We start from the raw sequence: 19,264 nt of genomic DNA on the forward strand, positions 1-19,264 counted from the left end.
ACAAATAATAATAATTATAGCCCTTGCCCTGAAAAGTGCTTACCATCTACGAAGACAGGTGAATTATGAAGGGTAAGGGAGAAACAGAAAATATATGTAGTATGTGCAAGTTTTATAAACATATATACATGTTTATGTTACAAACGGGTTATAAACAGATAAAGTAAGTATCATATCCCCCCATCTGCCGCTAGGCTGAGCCATCATTCATTGGAATGGGCTCGTTTCTATTAGGCACCATGGCATGAGCAGGGATTTGAAGAAGAAGGTAGTGGCCCTAAGGTTCTGGTCAGGGCGAGCATTCCAAGTGTAAGGGATGGTGTACTCTCGAGGAAGCAGGGAATCATCTGTTTCAGGGAAATGCTTTCCCTTAACAATTCCATCAACAGCATGACAGGTGAATCAGACAGCAAGAGTGAAAAATCGGGACAGGGGTTGGGGGGTAATAGGAGCCTATATAAGAAAAAGACCCCAAAAACAGGACTGTCCCTATAAAATGGGGACATCTGGTTACCCTACAGGTGAAAGCAGACTCAGTCTTTGACTCAGAGCAGCCCTAAACTCTGTGTCCATGTCTCGCTGTAGCCTACTTCCTGCTAGATGCCTGGAGGGTCTCTACACGCTGACCCTGTGCCACAAGGTGCAGCACAGAGGAGGGCACTGAGACGGTCATGCATGAAGCTGATAAACCAAGCTAACGAATATGTATAGTTAGCACGACTGGATGAGCTCTCTGTGTGCTCAGCTCTGCACAATACAGGGGAAGACAGGGTCCCTGCCCACAAAGGGTTAACATCTCAAATAAACAGACAATCCTGTTCAGGATCATAATGCACCGAATGACCACAGGAAGGTCCATGCTCAGGACACTGCCAATTTCTCTATTCTCATATCTGAAGGAGGCAGATTATCACTGGTGGCCTCTGCAGACAGATCATGATATAGGAGGTAACTTGAATGATGACAGGATGCTCATTTGGTGCATGTGATTGACCATAATAGTTTTGATGCAAGTGTTCATTGCTTGGCTTTGAGGTCGACACAGTCAGGCCAGTGAGGTTTCTTTAATACTGGGCTAGGGTTTACACTGGGTCCTAGTAGAGCATTGCCACCAACATAATGATGCTGAAAGTCGCATTTTTGCTGATGGGAAGATGGTCCCCGGAGTAAGTGATTTGGTAATGCTGATTTTCTCTCAGAGTTGGTTGTTTTAGTGGGATTGTCTGGGAATGTCTCTCTCTCTCCAAACTCCCCTCCTCCCCCCATGTTCTGGATTCCACACACAGAGACAAACCTTTATTTGCATTATTTTTGCTTGTCCTTTAAAAACACCATTACAAATAAAACCCAGCCCCTTGCCTGAAAAATCCTCCTTGTATTTTCTGCCCAGCAGCTCTTTCCCTGGGGACAGCGCAAGCCCAGGATTGCAAAGAATGTTCCCATGCAGTTTACACAGAACCACCCATCATGGAAATAGAGTCTCTGGCAACCAGCAGAGGTGCAGAGCAGGCAACTATTCCTCCGCCAGACTAGATCAATATCCACCCCCTGCTCCAGAGCTCTAGGGGGTCAGTCAGCAGGCTGCACTGAACTAGTGAACGAGTCTGTGAATGGGGTGAGATTGGAGAAGTGGGGGGGCTTTGCTTATGTGCTGTTACTTCCAAAGTTTTATGTTGGTACAGGCAGGAGTGTGCAGCAGGATTTGTGCCAGTGCCAGAGATACAGTGAGACTTAGGACAGAGACTCAGGATCGGCCTCCAAGCCCAAGCACAGACATTGCACATACGGAATTGATTGAACTCCATCTTTCTCCAATTAAAATTAATAACAAAATTCCCCTTAATGTCAGAGGCAGCAGAAATGACATAACTTTGTTGTATGGTCTAGTGCTGCAAGGTCAGCAATTCCCTACTAATGCTCTGTGGACTTGGAAGGGGATGACTTCTTCCCAGAAGACAGCTCAGCTCCCATCCCACTCCCTGCCCCTCCACTTGTCCCTCCCTGTAGTGCAGAGCCACAGATACATGGAGGTCACATGCAGTGGCTTCCATGGAGCAAGAGGGAGGGGAAAGACAAAGCCTCACACCTTCCTCCAACAAATACTGGTCCATTCCCATTGCTCTGGCCCTGACTCCCCTCTTTGCTCATTGATGCCCCTTCCAGGGCAGGGAACAGCATGTGGAGGAAGCTGTCACTGATGGAGCTGGTCAGATAGTGTCTCTCTCCAGCAAGAAATACCCTGAGGGTGGGGGGAAGGTGTGTGGAATTCCCAGACAATTGACCCCAAACATGCACCAAGTGCATTTGGCATCTTGACATCATTTAGTGCAGTTTACAACCAAGTGATTTTGAGGAGAAGGAAGCGTCTCTGCCAAACCTCCTGCTGCTGCTACACAGAGTGTTCAGCAGCTTGACAAGATGTGGGTAAAGTGAGCATTAGGCTGATAGGGGGTGTGTGTGTGTGTATGTGTGTGTGGAGGGGGCTAGATGTTCAGCTGTGTCACAGCAGTGTGCAGTGCAGCTAGAGTGAGGAACAAAGGAAGTTCAGCCACTAGCAGCCTCAGATCTGCGCTAAACTGCACAATAGCTTCCCAGGAGACCTTCCAGCACCCAGAGATAGGTTCACTCTGGCACACCCTCTTTCCCCAGTCCATTCTCCCCCTCCAACCTAACACACGCACACACTCCATGCTGAGGCAAGGAGGGGCATGGTGAGGACAGGCTACTAAAGCTGGCAGAATTCTTTCCCCAAAACCTTTCTTTGATGAAAGCTTTCACACAAAGCTTTCTGCTTTTGCAAAATTTTCCAGTTTCTCATCAAAAGTTAAGTTTTCCACATATTGAATTTTCAATTTTGGGTCCCCCTCCTCTCTTTTTTCCTTGATTTATTTTGGTTGCTGAATGCAATAGCATGAGTGATGTCTGGGAATTGGGGTCATTTTTTCTTTTGCCACTTGGTAACTTTTCAAAACTTCCTCAACTTTGGAAAAGTTCCAGAGTGGCTAATTTCAAGTTTAATTTTGTCTCTGCCACTCTGGAACTTTTCCAAAGTTGAGGAAGTTTTGAAAAGTTACCAAGTGGCAAAAGAAAAAATGACCCTAATTCCCAGACATCATTCATGCTATTGCATTCAGCAACCACAATAAATCAAGGAAAAAAGAGAGGAAGAAAAAAACTTTTCCAGAGTTCAGAAAATTTTGAAAAGTTATGGAGTAGCAAAAGGGCAAAATAAACCCCCTCAAACATGACAAATATAGATAAAATAAGAGAAAAGGAAGAAAAGGGGCGAGAAAGCAAAATTGGATTTGCGAAAATTGGAAATTAAAAAAAAACAAATCTGGAAAAAAACAAATAAACCTCAAAATGGAAACGACTTCTACATTTTTTCACGACATTCCTTTTCCAGTTTTGGACCAGATCTACCTGCTACACCAGCTCTGTGCCCGTCTGCCAGAGGATCTCTATGGAGCATGTTATGGTGGCTTTAAGGCTGCTTTGTGTCACAGAATGTCATAAAGCAGACTTGATGGAGGTCAGGATCTGACACCATGTGTCTGCATAATGTGTATGTATGTCGTTAGTACACATATACCTTTGTGTGTGCATTTGTGTATGTGTGAGACAAGGAAAGATCTTTTACTGGACCAACTTTTGTGGGTGAGAGAGAGAAACTTTCGAGGCATACAGAGCTCCTCTTCAGGTCTGAGACAGGAACTCCCACCATCATAGCAAAACCCAATAGATTGTTTTGCATAAGTAGTTAACACATATTGTAAGGGACCATTCAAGGTCGAGCGGCCCATTAACACTTTGTCAGTCATAAGACAAAAAGAGGGGGTTAGTGGGTTACAGATTGTTGTAATAAGCCGTAATTCAGACCATAATTTTTATTGTTTAGCAGCGTAATGAATTTAAGCTCCCAGGCCCGTCTTTTGAAAGTGTTGTGCAGGTTTCCTTTGAGGACAAGGACTGAGAGGCCAGATGTAGAGTGATCACTTTGTGAAAAGTATCCACTTGCAAGTGATAGAGATTTTTTGTCTTTTATCATTTTCCTGTGTGAGTTCATTCGAATAGGTGTGTGAGAATACATGTACATCTCTCTGTGTGTGTGTGTGTGCATGGCTGTGGGTGCACATACATGTCAGTGTATGTGGGCATGTATATGTCTGTGTATTAGTGTGTGTCTGTAGTGGTGTAGAGGTAACAAAATAAGCGGGTAAACTAACCTAAATTGAACTCCATAATCTCCAAATGCGAAGTGGGTTTACCTGAGTTTACACTGGACTACACTGCCGTGCGTATGGATACGTAACTGATCTGTGTGTGCCTGTTCGTGATGTGGTTTTGCTGCCTCATCGAATCCACTTTCCCTCCCATTTCCCATTTTTCTTTCTGTTGGAAGCTGTGGCACCATCTTGTGTTGAGCAGATGGAAACACACATGCCGAGAAAACACGGAGTCAACTGCTGAAGGGCCCAAGGACCTGTCTCCGTGCCTTCTGAAACAGCAACACAGTTTGTCTTTGGCTATATTTGGCACCAGTTCAGCGGCATGTGGCTGGCACTTATTGTCAGCAGTGGATCATTCTTCCATTGTCATAAGGGGGAATGGGGTAAAGAATGGGAAGGAGCCCACAGGAAGGGATCCTGAGTTAGCTAAATAAGTGAACGTCCCTACCCCACCCTCCCACCCCAGTTTTTCTTTGATGGAGAATATAGGAGTAAAGCAATCAAGCGCTATGCTGGTGGTGAGTGTGAGTCTTTGCCTTTTAGATTTAAGGCCAATATCATCAAATTTGGGTGCCTAAAGTGAGGATCCTAAATAGGGTTGCCAACTGTCTACTCGTACAAAACCGAACACCCCTTCCCCACCGCTCTGCCCCTTCCACGAGGCCCCACCCCTTCTCTGAGGCCCCACCCTGCTGGCTCCATCCCCCCTCCCTCTGTTGCTCGCTTTCCTGCACCCTCACTCACTTTCACTGGGCGGGGGCAGAGGATTGGGGTACAGGAGGGGGTGCTGGCACTGGCTGGGGCTGAGGACTTTGGGGTGGAGCCAGGGATGAGGGGTTTGGGGTGCAGGAGTGGGCTCCGGGCTGGGGGTTGGAGTGTGAGTGTGGGGGTAAGGGCTCCGGCTGGGGTCTGGGCTCTGGGGTGGGGCTGGGGATGAGGGGTTTAGGGTGCAGGAATGGGCTGGGGCAGAGGGTTGGGGCGTTGGGGATGTGTGGCCTCTGGGAGGGAGTTTGGATGCAGGAGAGGACTCCAGGCTGGGGCAGGGGGTTGGGGTGCAAGAGAGAGCTTGGGATGTGAGATCCTGGTAGGGCTTACTGCAGCTCCCAGGAAGTGGCCCCCAGCTCCCTGCAGCTCTAGATGCATGGGCTACCAGGGAGGCTCCGTGCGCTGCCCTTGAACCCGCAGGCGCTACCCCCGCAGCTCCCATTGGTCATGGTTCCTGGCCAATAGGAGCTGTGGAGCTGGCCCTCGGCGCAGAGGCAGTCACTTCCGGGAGCCTGCCTTAGCCCCAGGCCCCCGCTGCGCCGCCGACCGGTCTGTATCCAGTGCCGACTGGAACCAGTGACCAGGGTCCCTTTTCGACCGGGTGTTCCGGTCAAAAACCAGGTGCCAGGTAACCCTAATCCTAAATAGGCCGCCTGGTTTTCACAGGGGCTGAGCATGCACAGCTGTCACTGGTCTCAGTGGGACTCAGCACCTCTGAAAACCAGCCACTTGGGTAGCATAATGTTAGGCCCCCAAGTTTGACAATTTTGACCAAATGCTTTAATCATTTAATGGGGATCTTTGGGTGGGGAAGGAGGTGGGAAGTAGAAGAGAGGAAAGAAATTGATAATGATGTGATTCCAGCTGGTCAGCCTCCACCCCCCAACTCTGTACTTAGTCTTGCCTAGCACCATAATACCGTATGCACACATCAAGGACAAGACTGTCTCATCTCAGAGCCCTGCCTGGGGCTGGACATGGCAGCAGGTGCTCCAGGAAGAATTCATGCTGATTCAGATTCCTCCTCAGGCTTCCAAAGAAAGCACACACCGCAGAGACATCTCTGCCAGCAGGTGCATCATGCGTTCTGCCTATGCCAGGCCAGCTCCCCATCCCATCCGACCTTGTCTAAACAAGCTGTTAGCCCATAAAATCTCCTCTTGGTGTTTCCACTAGTCTGGCTCCATCAAGCAGAACAGGCCAGGGCATTTGGTGACTGTTGGCGTTTTACCCACTGTGTTATCTAGACCAGAGGTTCTCAGTCGCTTTGGGCTCAAGACCAGTTTGTAAATGTTTATGGTCTGTCGCAACCCAGTAAATAGTCGGGGTGTGGAGGCCCTGGGGTAGTTTTATGTGGGTCCTACCTCCCCCCCAGGGGGGGAGGTTGGGTCCTGCCCAGCATTCACTCCACAATGGCAAATCCTGTGCTATGGGGCTGGCTGGGCTTGGGTCTCCACTCTAGACTTTGCAACCTCTGGGGTTGCAGCTCTGCTCAGGTTTGGCCCTGCCCCCCTGACTGGACCAAATTTGTGTGAGTGGAGTTGTGACCTGGCTCATGGGGTTGCAGTGCCACTCACTCAAATTTGGCCTACCTGGACTGCTGTCATCACAACGGCTGGGCCAGACCCGAGTAGCACTGGGACCCCAGAGGTTGCAGTGCCTGGAGCGAGGAGCCACAGGAACTGTCACATGACCCTTTGAAACATTCTGGCAATCCAATTTTGGGTTCCAATCCACAGGTTGAGAAACTCTGATCTAGACTGCAGAAATTTTAGGTGGAAAAAATTAGAGTAAACATAGCTAAAGAGGGGCTAGTGCAGGCAGCAGCACTAGCATGGAGCAGTGGCTTTGCTTCCCCAGTTGATATTTTGTATGTGCAATGGTGTTCCTTGCATTCACCAGAAACAATCTGCCCACCCACCTGATTTCAGAACCCAGAGATCTAGTTTATGTTTCACAGACATTTTGCAAATCCATAAGCTAAACAAATGGGATAAAATACAGAAGTTACACTACACAATAGGCTGGTTCAAGCTACACCTCTACCCCGATATAACGCGACCCGATATAACACGAATTCGGATATAACGTGGTAAAGCAGCACTCCAAGGGGGCGGAGCTGTGCGCTCTGGTGGATCAAAGCAAGTTCAATATAACACAGTTTCAGCTATAACGCGGTAAGATTTTTTGGCTCCTGAGGACAGTGTTATATCAGGGTAGAGGTGTATTTAACAAATGTGTCCTGGCCCCCAATGCGTTCAGCTCCCAAATCCGTGCTTGGGTTTCCGCAGTGTAGCATTAGCATCTCTGTCTTTATCCAGTAGTACTGTATGAGCAATACTATGCACAGCCAGAAAGTTGCTGTGTTGTGTATTAGTTTATCACCCTATAAATATTATAACTACTCATAAAATTATCCAGTTCTTAATTCTACGCTCAATGGATTCATGTAGTGTCTGCTGTAGGAAGAAGTGTCACCTTGTTTATATATTGTGACTACGCTGATCTTGAATTTCAAATGCTTGCTGGTTCCCAAATTATAGGACAGTGAAAAGGATGCATTGATCAGTTTTTACCAGAACTTGCAGTGTTTCAATTACCTTTGTCAAGGGAGAAACTCTGTCTCCTTCCTCCTGTATTACTCCATCTTCCTTTCTGAAGGAGTCTTTGCTCCATCCCTGAGCTGCGTAACTCAGGTTTAGCAACTCAGCAACTTTCATTACTATACACATTATTTTATATGTAGATTGGAAGCTCTTTGAGCAGGGACTGTCTTTTTGTTTGGTTTGTACAGCACCTTGCACAGTAGGGCCCTAGTCCATTACTGAGGCTCTTAGTTGAGATCAAAATACAAATAATAATAATAACAGTACAGCAAAATGAGCTTATCAGCCTTGTGGCTTAAATACTTCACTGTTCTGGGGCAGAAGAATGATACCCCCATGTCTAAGCACTGGCTTGCTGCCTGTACCTCAGCACTGGCAATTTCATAAGGAGCATTAGCAAGGAACATTATAGTTTGCTCCCAACCTTTCAGTGGAGTGTCACCAGGGCTGAAATTGACCCGTTGTATTTTAAAAGCTCCATCATACAAAGGAGGAAACTCAGAACACGCCATCCAGAGGCCAATGATGTGAGATGAGTTGGTTTGTTTGCTGGGTCCCAGTTCAGTTCCTACTTTCAGAGATGTCACAAATAACCCAGAGACTGCTCCCTTTGTGGGCAGTCTCAGTAGAGCTGCTGAGGACTGAATACTCTCTGGGAACTGCTCCAGGGCAGGAGCATGGTGAATGGTCAGCGCAGTCTGACCTTGCACTGCCACTGCCCATCTCGTTGGCAAGGAGGGGACTTCAGCCTTTGAAAGCTGCTGTCAATTTCACCAGCACAATTTTTCGGGGCTGAAGTCTTCTGCACATCTGTGGAAGGCCCTGACCCAGCAAGCACAGTGGTGGTTCTGCTGCAAAAAAGCAAGATTTGGAGATGACCTGCAGGGGCATCTGCACTGCACCATTCATTGCAGGCTCCCTATGCAGCAATGTGCACAGGTGTCAGGGGTAGGGCAGGGCCCAAGCCACAGGATAATTAATTTTGGAGCCACTTGGCACTCTTCCTCCATGAATGGGGGGGGGGGGGGGTGCGGCACATCAGCCACAAGGGATGCTGCCTTACAGCTGCCAGAGTGGGTATAGAACATAAGAACATAAGAACGGTCGTACTGGGTCAGACCAATGGTCCATCTAGCCCAGTATCCTGTCTTCCGACAGTGGTCAGGGCCAGATGCTTCAAGGGGAAGGAACAGATAGGGGAAGAACAATTATAGAGTAGCCCTGGAAGGATCACAGCAGGAAGGAGCCCCCTCTTCCCCATGGAAATAGTTAGTGTGCAGTCTTGGGACCCTGCATTTGGCTCTTCAAAACTAAAAATTCAGAAGCCGCATTTGAAGCAATGGAATCAATTCCTTGGGAGGCTTCGAAATGTGACACACTCTGGACTGAGAGACAACCATAAAAATCCACACTGTCTCTGTGCTATTGTTGCAGCTGAAGGATGTCTTGTGCTGTTGGGGAAGCACTTCGTTGCCACAGAGGATGATGGCTGATGTAAACCCAACTGTCACTCTTGAGCAACTCAGGGCAGGAGCTGGGGCCTGGTGGTCACACACTTCCCTGTGACAATGACTTTGCAAGCAGAGGCCGCAGTGTTGAAATGCCCTCTTTGTGCTAGATGAGTGGTGCCAGATAAGCAGCATGCCTGCCTCCTCCCAAAAGACCACAGTGCACAGGCCAAGAGAAGCAAACACCAGTATCATGGCTATGTTGTGGTGGTTGCTTCCCAGCCTGTGGAACTGCAGGACTGATAAACAGACAATTTTGTATCTAACGGGATTCTTGGTATCACAGGCCCTTCTGTTGTTTCTGCTGACATTGAACCTTGAGCATTGCCATCAGTGGCTAGCTTTTATTCTGGGCATCTCACCATTCTGCAAAGCACTTTTTTTTCCATCTAAAAATGCACGGAAAGGATTCTGTGCTGATGAAATTGAGGGGTTAACAGGCCTGGTCAGAGCCAATCAAAGTGCAGGCTAGTGCTGTGCAAGCTTCTTTGACAAAATTCTGCCGATACACCTCAGTCCTGATCTCGCTCTCTTAGTCTGACGCTCTCCATGAGCTCAGCCAAGTCACCTGCATGGTGACTGGTAGCACCCCGATTTTCCAGTTTTGGGCTTCTCCTGAGCAGAGCATTTTTAAATGTCATATGCTGCCTGGATGTGCAAAACTTGGGAACTAGCATAGCCTCCACCTAAGTGATTTTCATTTATAATTGATGCTAGGATTTGAACCCAGGATTTGAACCCAAGTGAAAGGCTAATTCCTTACCTATTGGACCTCCCTGTAAAGCGTCATCTTAACTGAGATGTGAGCCCAAGACCTACACTTTAATGACAATACAACCCTAGCACTATTTTGACTGAAACACTAGATCTTTCCTATATAAATTTTAAAGATCATTAGATGTGCACCCTCTATAATGTGTGTCAGATTTGTGTTATGTATGTAAACTATGGAGGATAATCCATTTCAGTTGCAGCAATATTATGTACGCGCTCTAATAGTTAGCATCTCTACAGCTATTTCCACTAATTTGTAAATCCATAGAACTGCTCCCCATTTAGTGTTACAAAAATAGTTCTTGATCCAAACTTGAAAGCTCTGGAGTAACAGGGAAGCCTGGATCTATATGAAAGGAGAACAAACTGCTCTTTAATTGGCTGACATAGTTGTGGATATGACATCTGACTTTTGGAGGTGCTGAGCTGAATACCCATAGTTTCCATTGATTTTAGCTGGAGTTGTGAATACACAGCACTTTAAAGGAATATATACCAGAGTCCTGATCTTCCAAAGTGTTTTTCACAAGTTACAAAGACCGCCTGTCTCCCTCTGAAAAAAACAGTAAACAAAACCCCCAATCCTTTCCCAGTAAAGTCTATTGTGGGAGAGCAGCACAAATGGACGTGAGATATTCATGAAAGGATATAACTTGGATAATGCCAGGAATCGAAGGTGACAGTACTTCATTATAAACAAGAAGTTCTTGGCAATTAAAGATCCAGATGAGACCTTAGAGATCAGGGTGAGACCTAAGGGGGAAGGAAAGGCTGGGAGGCAGATTGTCCCATATCTGCCTACTGCTGAGTTCTTACACCTTCTTCTGAAGCATCTGGTAGTGGCCATAGCCAGAGATGGGACAATTGGGTCTCATCTACTATGACACTCATAAGAACATAAGAACAGCCATACTGGGTCAGACCAAAAGTCCATCTTGCCCAGTATTCTGACAGTGGCCAATGCCAGGTGCCCCAGAAGGAACGAACAGAGCAAGTAATCATCAAGTGATCCATCCCGTCGCCCATTCCCAGCTTCTGGCAAACAGGCTAGGGACACCATCCCTGTCCATCCTGGCTAATAGCCATTGATGGACCTATCCTCCATAAACTTATCTAGTTCTTTTTTGAACCCTGTTATAGTCTTGGCCTTCACTACATCCTCTGGCAAGGAGTTCCACAGGTGGACTGTGTGTTGTGTGAAAAAATACTTCCTTTTGTTTGTTTTAAACATGATGCCTATTAATTTCATTTGGTGACCCCTAGTTCTTGTGTTAGGAGGAGTAAATAACACTTCCTTATTTGCTTTCTCCACACCAGTCATGACTCCTATGTTCCTATGACTGTGCTTTGGGGATCCTAGCTATGTGATTTACAAAGCCATCAGCTTGCTGCTGGGATTTGCTTTCCCTAGCTGTTGGTATTATTTATTAATGTAAATAACACCACTCACAAGGATCCGGATGCCCCACAAGCTAAAGCAAACTCAAACTCAACAGGACGTTAGCAGCAAGACAATCTTCTGCTTAAATTTAAAAATACAAACGAGTCTCACCCTGGAATCTCTTTAGGAAGTGATTTCCACCAGAGGGGAGGTGGAATCCTGCTTAGCTCCATTTTGGGTCTTCAGCTTTAGACACCTATCTCCTGATGTTCAGAGGTGCTGGGCATTTACAGCTTCCATTGGCTTCAAATGGAGTGAGGGGTCTTCAGTACTGGATGTGTCCCAGTTTGGCATCAAAAAATTACAGGCTGCTTTTCAAAATATGGACCTAAATGGTTTAGAGGTTCTGTATTTTGAATGTGCAAGTGAAGGAAGGCTGACCCGTGACAAAATGTGGCAAACACAGACAGGACTGAATGAGCCATGAAGACGGATCTGTGCTCTCAACCCTGGATGATGTTCTTCTAGGTCAACTGTTCTGGGGAAAACAGAAGGCTTTTGTCTCTGGGGCTGTCAATTCAGTGCTTTCTCAACAGCACAAAATCCATACAGAAACTTTAAAAAGAAAAATAACTCAGTAGTAGTCAGAACCGATGGCAGATGAGTGAATAATTCACAAATAACCTACCTGGCTAATTTAGCCAGTGTTTCTGTTCATAGAGTCTCCACTAATGGGTTGTGATTTTCACAAAGGTGTTTGTCATTTGAAATCTGTTTGAGTTTTGGCCTCTGTGGACTGATCAAGAACATATGAAATTCAAGCGGTATTACCTAGTGGTGGTTGGTCAGATACATCATCTAGTATTGATTCTATTCCTTGACTGGACAAGCATGCAAACACTTCTGTTGTGAATACTTGAGTGTGCAACTTTCCTCCAGTTTCCACCACTGCACAGGACATAGACATTCACTTCCTGCAAACATTCGTGCCATTGAAACTCAATTGCCTGAATGTTCATGGAAAGCAAATGGAAAAAAGGGCTTAACCACATACAGTGCAAGTTCATGTAACAAGTCAAACAAAGCTACACCAAAAATACGGGGCACGATTCCCTGAGCTCTAAAACCAGCTCTACTACTGAACACACCTACTGAGACAATGGTGGGAATGTAACCATTGTGTTTCCCGGGCCATACACACAGAAGGGAGTATGCACTAGGCCTAAACCTTTTTGCTTGCTACACTCAGTACTAATCAGCGAGCCTTCATACTCAGGATGTTAATTTGATAACATCTCTAGGGACTCACAGTGGTGAAACTTGGTTCATATGTGGTGATTAAAGGCTATTAGGTATAGAAAGGCATCTTTAGTGTGTTCAAAAAAAGACACCGATTAGCATCAGATATACAATAAACTTCTGCTTTACTAATCAGTAGGCAATCAGCACAGTATTGTTTTAGAAGTATTTATCTCATTCAAAATATATTCTAACATGTTCTGATGCCTCTCCCTCCATTTGAAGAATGGGTTCCAACCCACAGCTGTTTTTGTAGTCTCCCCGGACCAGATTCTGCCCTGGGTTACACTGGTGTAAATCCAAAATAACTCCATTGACAACTGAGAATAAAACACAGACTCATAGCCTCTGATTATATTAATTGCTAAGGGCTAGCTTTGCAAAATATGGAGGCGTACTTTACTCCTTACATAGCCACAGAATGGGACTACCAAGGAGTAGCAGTTCTGTTCTTTATATGAGTAAGGGTGGCAGAATATAACCCTATAATATTACAGGGATGAGGGCCATACCAGTACTAGATAGATAGATAGACAGACATGGCTTAGTACAAAGTTGCAGCATAAGTTTGCTTTCAGAATTTCTAGGGCAAGTAACAGCCCTGTAGTGAGAGAATACGAACAGAGAACCACGCTGTGCTATAACAAGGCTGACAGGTTTGGGGAAAGAGAAGGAAGATCCATTTCTTCCCCCATTTTAAAATAGATCTGAATGAACCAGATCAGATGAAAGAAGACCAGACCCAGGCTGATCCAAACCTCTTGCTCATTGGCTGGTGCTATTTTTCTATTCCTTTAATAAACACCAGGTGTACATGAATATTATTAATAATAATTAGACTGTATATTGTACAGGATGCTTATGGGTCACTCAAGAGCTCTTTTAGACTGAACTTGGAACTTCGTGCAAGGGCGGTGACAGTTAGTGGGGTTTTCTTATCTGACACAGGCCATCTGAAAAACAGCTTGAGCTTCACAGTTTCTTTCGTGCTGTTTTTTTTTTTTTTCAAAGACAGAAGTTTAAAATAAATCTGACAAACCCATAATCGCCCATGAGCAGCAACATCCTCCATTTGCTATAGCCCAGCCTCCAACACTGGCTGCTGAAAATAGGCCCGAAAAGCTATAAAAGCCCAAACACACTATTTAAAACAACATTATGAGGCCCTAGTGATGGTTTTCTTTTCTGAGAGGTATAAGCACATGTGAACAGCAACCAGGTGCTCATGAGATCAAACTCCAGCCACCATGGGTTAGCGAGCTGCATACATATCAGCCAGTAAAGAGTTCATTTTGAAAGTGCTTTTTGCCGAAGGTGCCAGAAACATCTTCATGCCCTTAGGTGCGATTGACCAATCAGACTTGTGGTGAAGATGCAATGCTTCTAATCTAGTATCTCACTGGTTGAATGGGTTGTCACTCAATGTCTTGCTGCTGAGGTTATTGACCAGCGTGATGTGGCATCTCATAGAAAAGGCTCTCCATCATGCATGGTTCACTTAACTGCTTATAAAGACTCCGCTGTTGTTTTTCTGCATCATCTAAATGCTTAGAGCTCTGTTGTGCCATTGACTCCTCTCTGCATTCCTGGGAGTCCAGCACTGCCAGTGGCTCCACGTTCAAGTGCGCAAAGATTGATTGCGCCCAGCCCCTGCACAGAGACACATGGGAGGGGACTCCTTGCACCATCCCTGCCTCTTGTGCACCCACCCCAGGGTCAGGCATACATTGCCCTTAGTATGGGGCCTAGTATTGGTAGTTCCCACCTGTAATACTGTGGGAACTACCAATGTTCTAATGGAGACTGCTGTACAAAAATATCAAGTGCCATGGTTTTGAGATGTGCTCCTGTTGTGTGTGTCTGCACCTGAGAACCTGCTGTCCTCCACAGACCTCCAACCCAGGGCCGTACTTAGGCATACATAGCATACGTGGCTGTGTAGGGCACCTGAAAATTTAGGGCACCCCTGGGTCTTAGTGTCCATCCCCCAACCTCTTCCTATTCCTGTTCTGACCCTTCCTGCAGGCTCCCACAGCTGGCTGCTGCAGCCTGAGGATTCTTACTCTGGAGGGGAACTAGTAACTTAAAAGTGAAAAAGCCTTCCAGCCTGCCAGACCTATTAGCACAACATTGAAACTGTTAAAGAGCCATTCAAGTGGTAATGAAGCCATTTAACAGGCATTTGCCAACCCCCAGGTATATACATCCGAAGAAGTGGGCTGTAGTCCACGAAAGCTTATGCTCTAATAAATTTGTTAGTCTCTAAGGTGCCACAAGTACTCCTGTTCTTTTTGCGGATACAGACTAACACGGCTGCTACTCTGAAACAGGTATATACTGTCAGTTTCTGAATTTACTGACAAAAACAGTTGTGCATTACTGTAATATTTACTCAGAACATGTTAGTCTACAGGACCTTAGTTTAAAATTTGCTTTAAAAATATTTCATTAGTTAGTTGGTGAAGATGATAAAATCACATCTCTAAAAATCCTTGCATAGATTTTTTAGATGCACAATGATCTTTAGCCTTAAATGCTTGGATCTTCAGACATATAGTTTTTTAAATAAATCCTTCAAAAGACCACCCTTATCTAAAATACACATTTTAATTTTAATTACTGTAGTAAAAAAAACTTGCTTCCAAAGTCTTCCTGACCTTTCTCTCCATCCCTCCCCCCCTTCCCGCCCTCCCACCCCCTCACCCCCGTTGAAGAGACCCCTTAAAGGAACAACACCCCTTTCCTTCCAGATAGCTGGACAAAGAGTTTCCCTTTCTTTACTTCTGACTATCTGATGAACTAGTTTTAAGAGAACCCTCCAGCAAAATCAGTACCTTAGTAAGATATAAAATCCTTTGTTATGCCTAAAATCTTTGGAAACATATTTTTTAAAGTTGGTGAAATTTCATAATCATGTGTATTGTTATGGAGATCACACACAATAAATTAGTGCTCCCTTTTTCTAAAAGCAGTGAACATTGTTATGAACATACTAAACCTCTGTGACAGATTAATTTAAAATAATGTCTTTGTTTCAGTGAGTTAAATATGTAATAATCTGGAATGATTACTTTATGAAGCCTTAAGAGTACATTTAAAATATAAAATCAGCTTAGAAATAGTGATTAAGAACATGTAAAACAGAGAAGAGCTGCATCATGTATTCCATAATATTTAATGTTGTATTCAGAAAGACAGCTGACTTGCCCTTTCCACAAAGTTTTTGCAAATAAATCTCTGACAAACTTTAGGTCATATCAAAAAACCTGTGACTGACATTTTTTATTCCCAAGTTTAGTGCTTTTAATTAGGTACCTTCTGCATGTCCAGTCTTCACCTTCTGGCATGCAGTGGAAAACATGCTCCATTTTCTTTTGAAAAAAATGCTCTTCTGCAATTTCTTTAATGTCATGTGCTTCATTTGCTTCCCCATCTCCCTGTCCCCCGGGCTGCCACTGGGCATAGGGGCACCAGTTTAATAATACTGCGCAGGGCCCCATAAATCCTAAGGACAGCCCTGCTCCAACCACACCAGACTGTCCCTGTGGTGAAGTCAGAAGCAGCAGCCACTTTGGGAGAAGTTCCAGTAGCAACTGGCTTTTGTGAGCTTTTAATCAGAAACCTCTCCAGGATCCAGGGGAAAAAACCGGGATCCGGGGGGAGATTCCACAAGTGGGAAGGAAAAGAGCAAGAACATTTGAACATTATAATTATAGCAGTTTGTCAAGCAAGGACCAAGTAGGATTCTTCAGGTGAGAGGAGAAGCCGGAGAGAGAGCACTGGGGTAGTGCAGTGTGATGGGTGAATTACAATTCCTGTCCACACTGGGATTTTCATGCTGCATTAACAGGGCTTAAAAATGGGCAGCATCTGTGCTCCAGCTGGGTTACAGGACTGGGCTGGAACTGCAGTAAGGGCCTGATCCAAAGCCCACAGAAGTCAAGGAAAAGCCCATTCACTCTCACTAATGGTTTGGATCAGGTCCTTAACTGGCAGCACAACACTTACGTACTTGTGGAGTTTTGCCTTCCAAGACATCTCTCAGCTCTTTATATTCAATGAGCTTCCTAGTGCAACACCACTGCCCTTGGACTGAATCTGGATCTAGCCCAGCGGACCAAATTCTGCTTTAACCTACATTTGTCCAGTCCCACTGACATCAGGGAGGTGCCATGGGTAGGGCGGGGTCAATGAGAGCAAACTATAGCCAGATGGATTTCATGAGTTAGCTCATCCCTAAATGAAAGCAAACCGATTCCTGGCCCCAGCCCCAGTTGGGAGGGGCATCACTCATGATAGGCCCAGATTTACCTGCATCCTACGCAGACATGCTGCTTTCTCACAGCTTACTCCGACACGTATTGACAGGATCTTGAAAGTAAAATGAGTGAAGACGTGGTGTGGGCTACTTCATTGAAAGGGGCTTTGTCACCCACCTTTGCTGCACAGTTTTGTGCTTCTGGTAGTTGGCCGGCTGATACCCTATGCATCTCAGAGAGGTTATGTCTGCGCTGAAGCTGTACTTTCCAGCTTGAGGAGACGTGCCTGCACCTGAACAAGCTTGAGCACTCAAAGTAGACATTTAGCTGTGGCAGTGCGAGTGGTGGGAGAGGCTAGCTGCCCCAGTGTGTGCCTAGGGACTCAGATGGGATTGTACTCGGGGCCGCTAGCCTCTCCCATGGCAGAGGCAGCCCCAGCTACATGTCTATTTTTAGCACGCCAGCTCTACCAGAGCTAGCTGGAGTATGTCGCCTTGAGCTGGAAATTGCACCTTCCAGCTCGGTTGCCGACCTACCCTGACTAAAGATCGTTAATATCCCCTAGGGGAGGCTGCAAACATGTTCTGGAAAGGCTGACTTGGTTAGGAAATGCGGAGTGCAACTTCACAGCTATTGCATGCCTTGGGGTAGGGTGATGACACCTGAGGAGCTGAAGGGGAAATCAGCTTCACTGTGAAATCCCCACCCGCTTTTGCTAAAGCTGGGCCTAGTGGCTCACAGGCAGTGGGGTGTGCTTGAGAGCAGGGTGTCCGGACTGGAGAGAGATTTAGGATCTCTCACTGTCTGGAGACTCAGACCCATTGCTAGCTAGTTTAGGCCACCAAGGGTATGTCTACACTGCAATAAAACAGTGGCTGGCTTGTGACAGCTGACTCGGGCTCACGGTGTTCAGGCTGTGGAGCTATAAAATTGCCGTGTAGGTGTTCGGGCACAGGATGGAGCCCAGACTTTGGGACCTTGCACTGTGGGAGGGTCCCAGAACCTAGTTCTGCAGCCCAAGCCCTGTAAGCCCAAATCAGCGGAGACTGGCCAGCTGCGGGTGTTTTATTGCAGTGAAGACAAACCCTAACTCTAAGGGGCTGTGTGGTAGCTGAGGATTATCAGAGCACTATCATACTGCAGCCATGCCCCCGACAGCGGTGGCCACAGCCGGTGTGTGGTGTAGAAATGACTCTGTCTGCTCTGTGCCAGCTTCAACGCCTCTTTGGGAGGAGTCCTCAGATGGCAGGTCTGGGTGCTCGCCAGCCCCTTTGTGCCACCAGCTTGGTGAAAACAGGCTGAATTATAATGTAGAGCCTGGCCGTTTATGTTTCACACGCAAGTAGTTTCACGCTTTTTATCCGTATTAACTACTATCGTTCTTTAGCGCAGGGAAGGTCAGTATTGTAGGCTGTCTCACAAGGGAAGCATGAAATATAGTTGTCCTGTCTGTATCATGTTTCAAACATAATAAAAGACTGGTGAATAGTTTTCAAATGTGTTTGCTTCTGCATAAAGGGTCAAATATTCCAAAGCTCCTAAGTGAGTATCTCATTTTCAAAAATGACATAGGCAAAAAGTTCTCTTACAACTGCAGGCTGAAGGACCAAAGATATTTTGGCCAAAAATTTCAAGCCTATAATAAGGCTAAACCCATACGTAGACACTAAAATGTAAGTGTCCTGATTTTGAAATTTTCTAATTTCCATTGGACGTTAGGAGCCTAGATACCTTTGAGGATCTGGGTCTGAGTATTCACAACTGCCATCAAAGAGAATGGGAGCTGTAGATGTTTACACTCTTAGCCATCGGCTTGCTTTACTTAGGTACCTACTTATGGATTTAAGAGCCCAACTTTAGGCACCCAAGTTTGAAAATGTTCAGAGATTCATATTAGATTTAAAGACCAGAAGAGACCATTTTGATCAGCCCGTCTGCATAACACAGCCATAGAACATTGGCCTTCATCTTTGGTAGAGTCCAAGGGTGTTTGCTGGGTGAGCAAGATCAAATGCTGCTCTGAATGTTACCCACTACAACTACCCTGTATACATTTATTTATAGCAGTTTAATTTGTGGAGCAATGTATGGACATGGGATTGTGGTTTCTTGATGACAATATTTGAGCATGTTTACAGCTTTCAGATCTTTTATCAAGCTCTGGGTTGATTTTTTTGTTTATTAAACAGCCTGATTCTGCTCTCCCCCACACAAATAAGAATCAGCACTGACTGCACTGAAGTAATGGAGTTACACAGGTGAAAAAGCAATGCAAATTAGGTCGGATTCAGGCCCATCATGTTTTATCTACAACATTGCAACTTGTGACACAAACAGCATAGGAAACTAGTGAGCACATATCAAATCTGCCATTGCATTCACTTGAAGAGAGAAGCATGATGAAATTGCTCCAAATTGAGACGCTAATTCTGAGCTTTCTTAG

The sequence above is a fragment of the Trachemys scripta genome, chromosome 9 (genome assembly GCF_013100865.1).
Source record: "Trachemys scripta elegans isolate TJP31775 chromosome 9, CAS_Tse_1.0, whole genome shotgun sequence".
In the NCBI taxonomy this organism is placed as follows: domain Eukaryota; kingdom Metazoa; phylum Chordata; order Testudines; family Emydidae; genus Trachemys; species Trachemys scripta.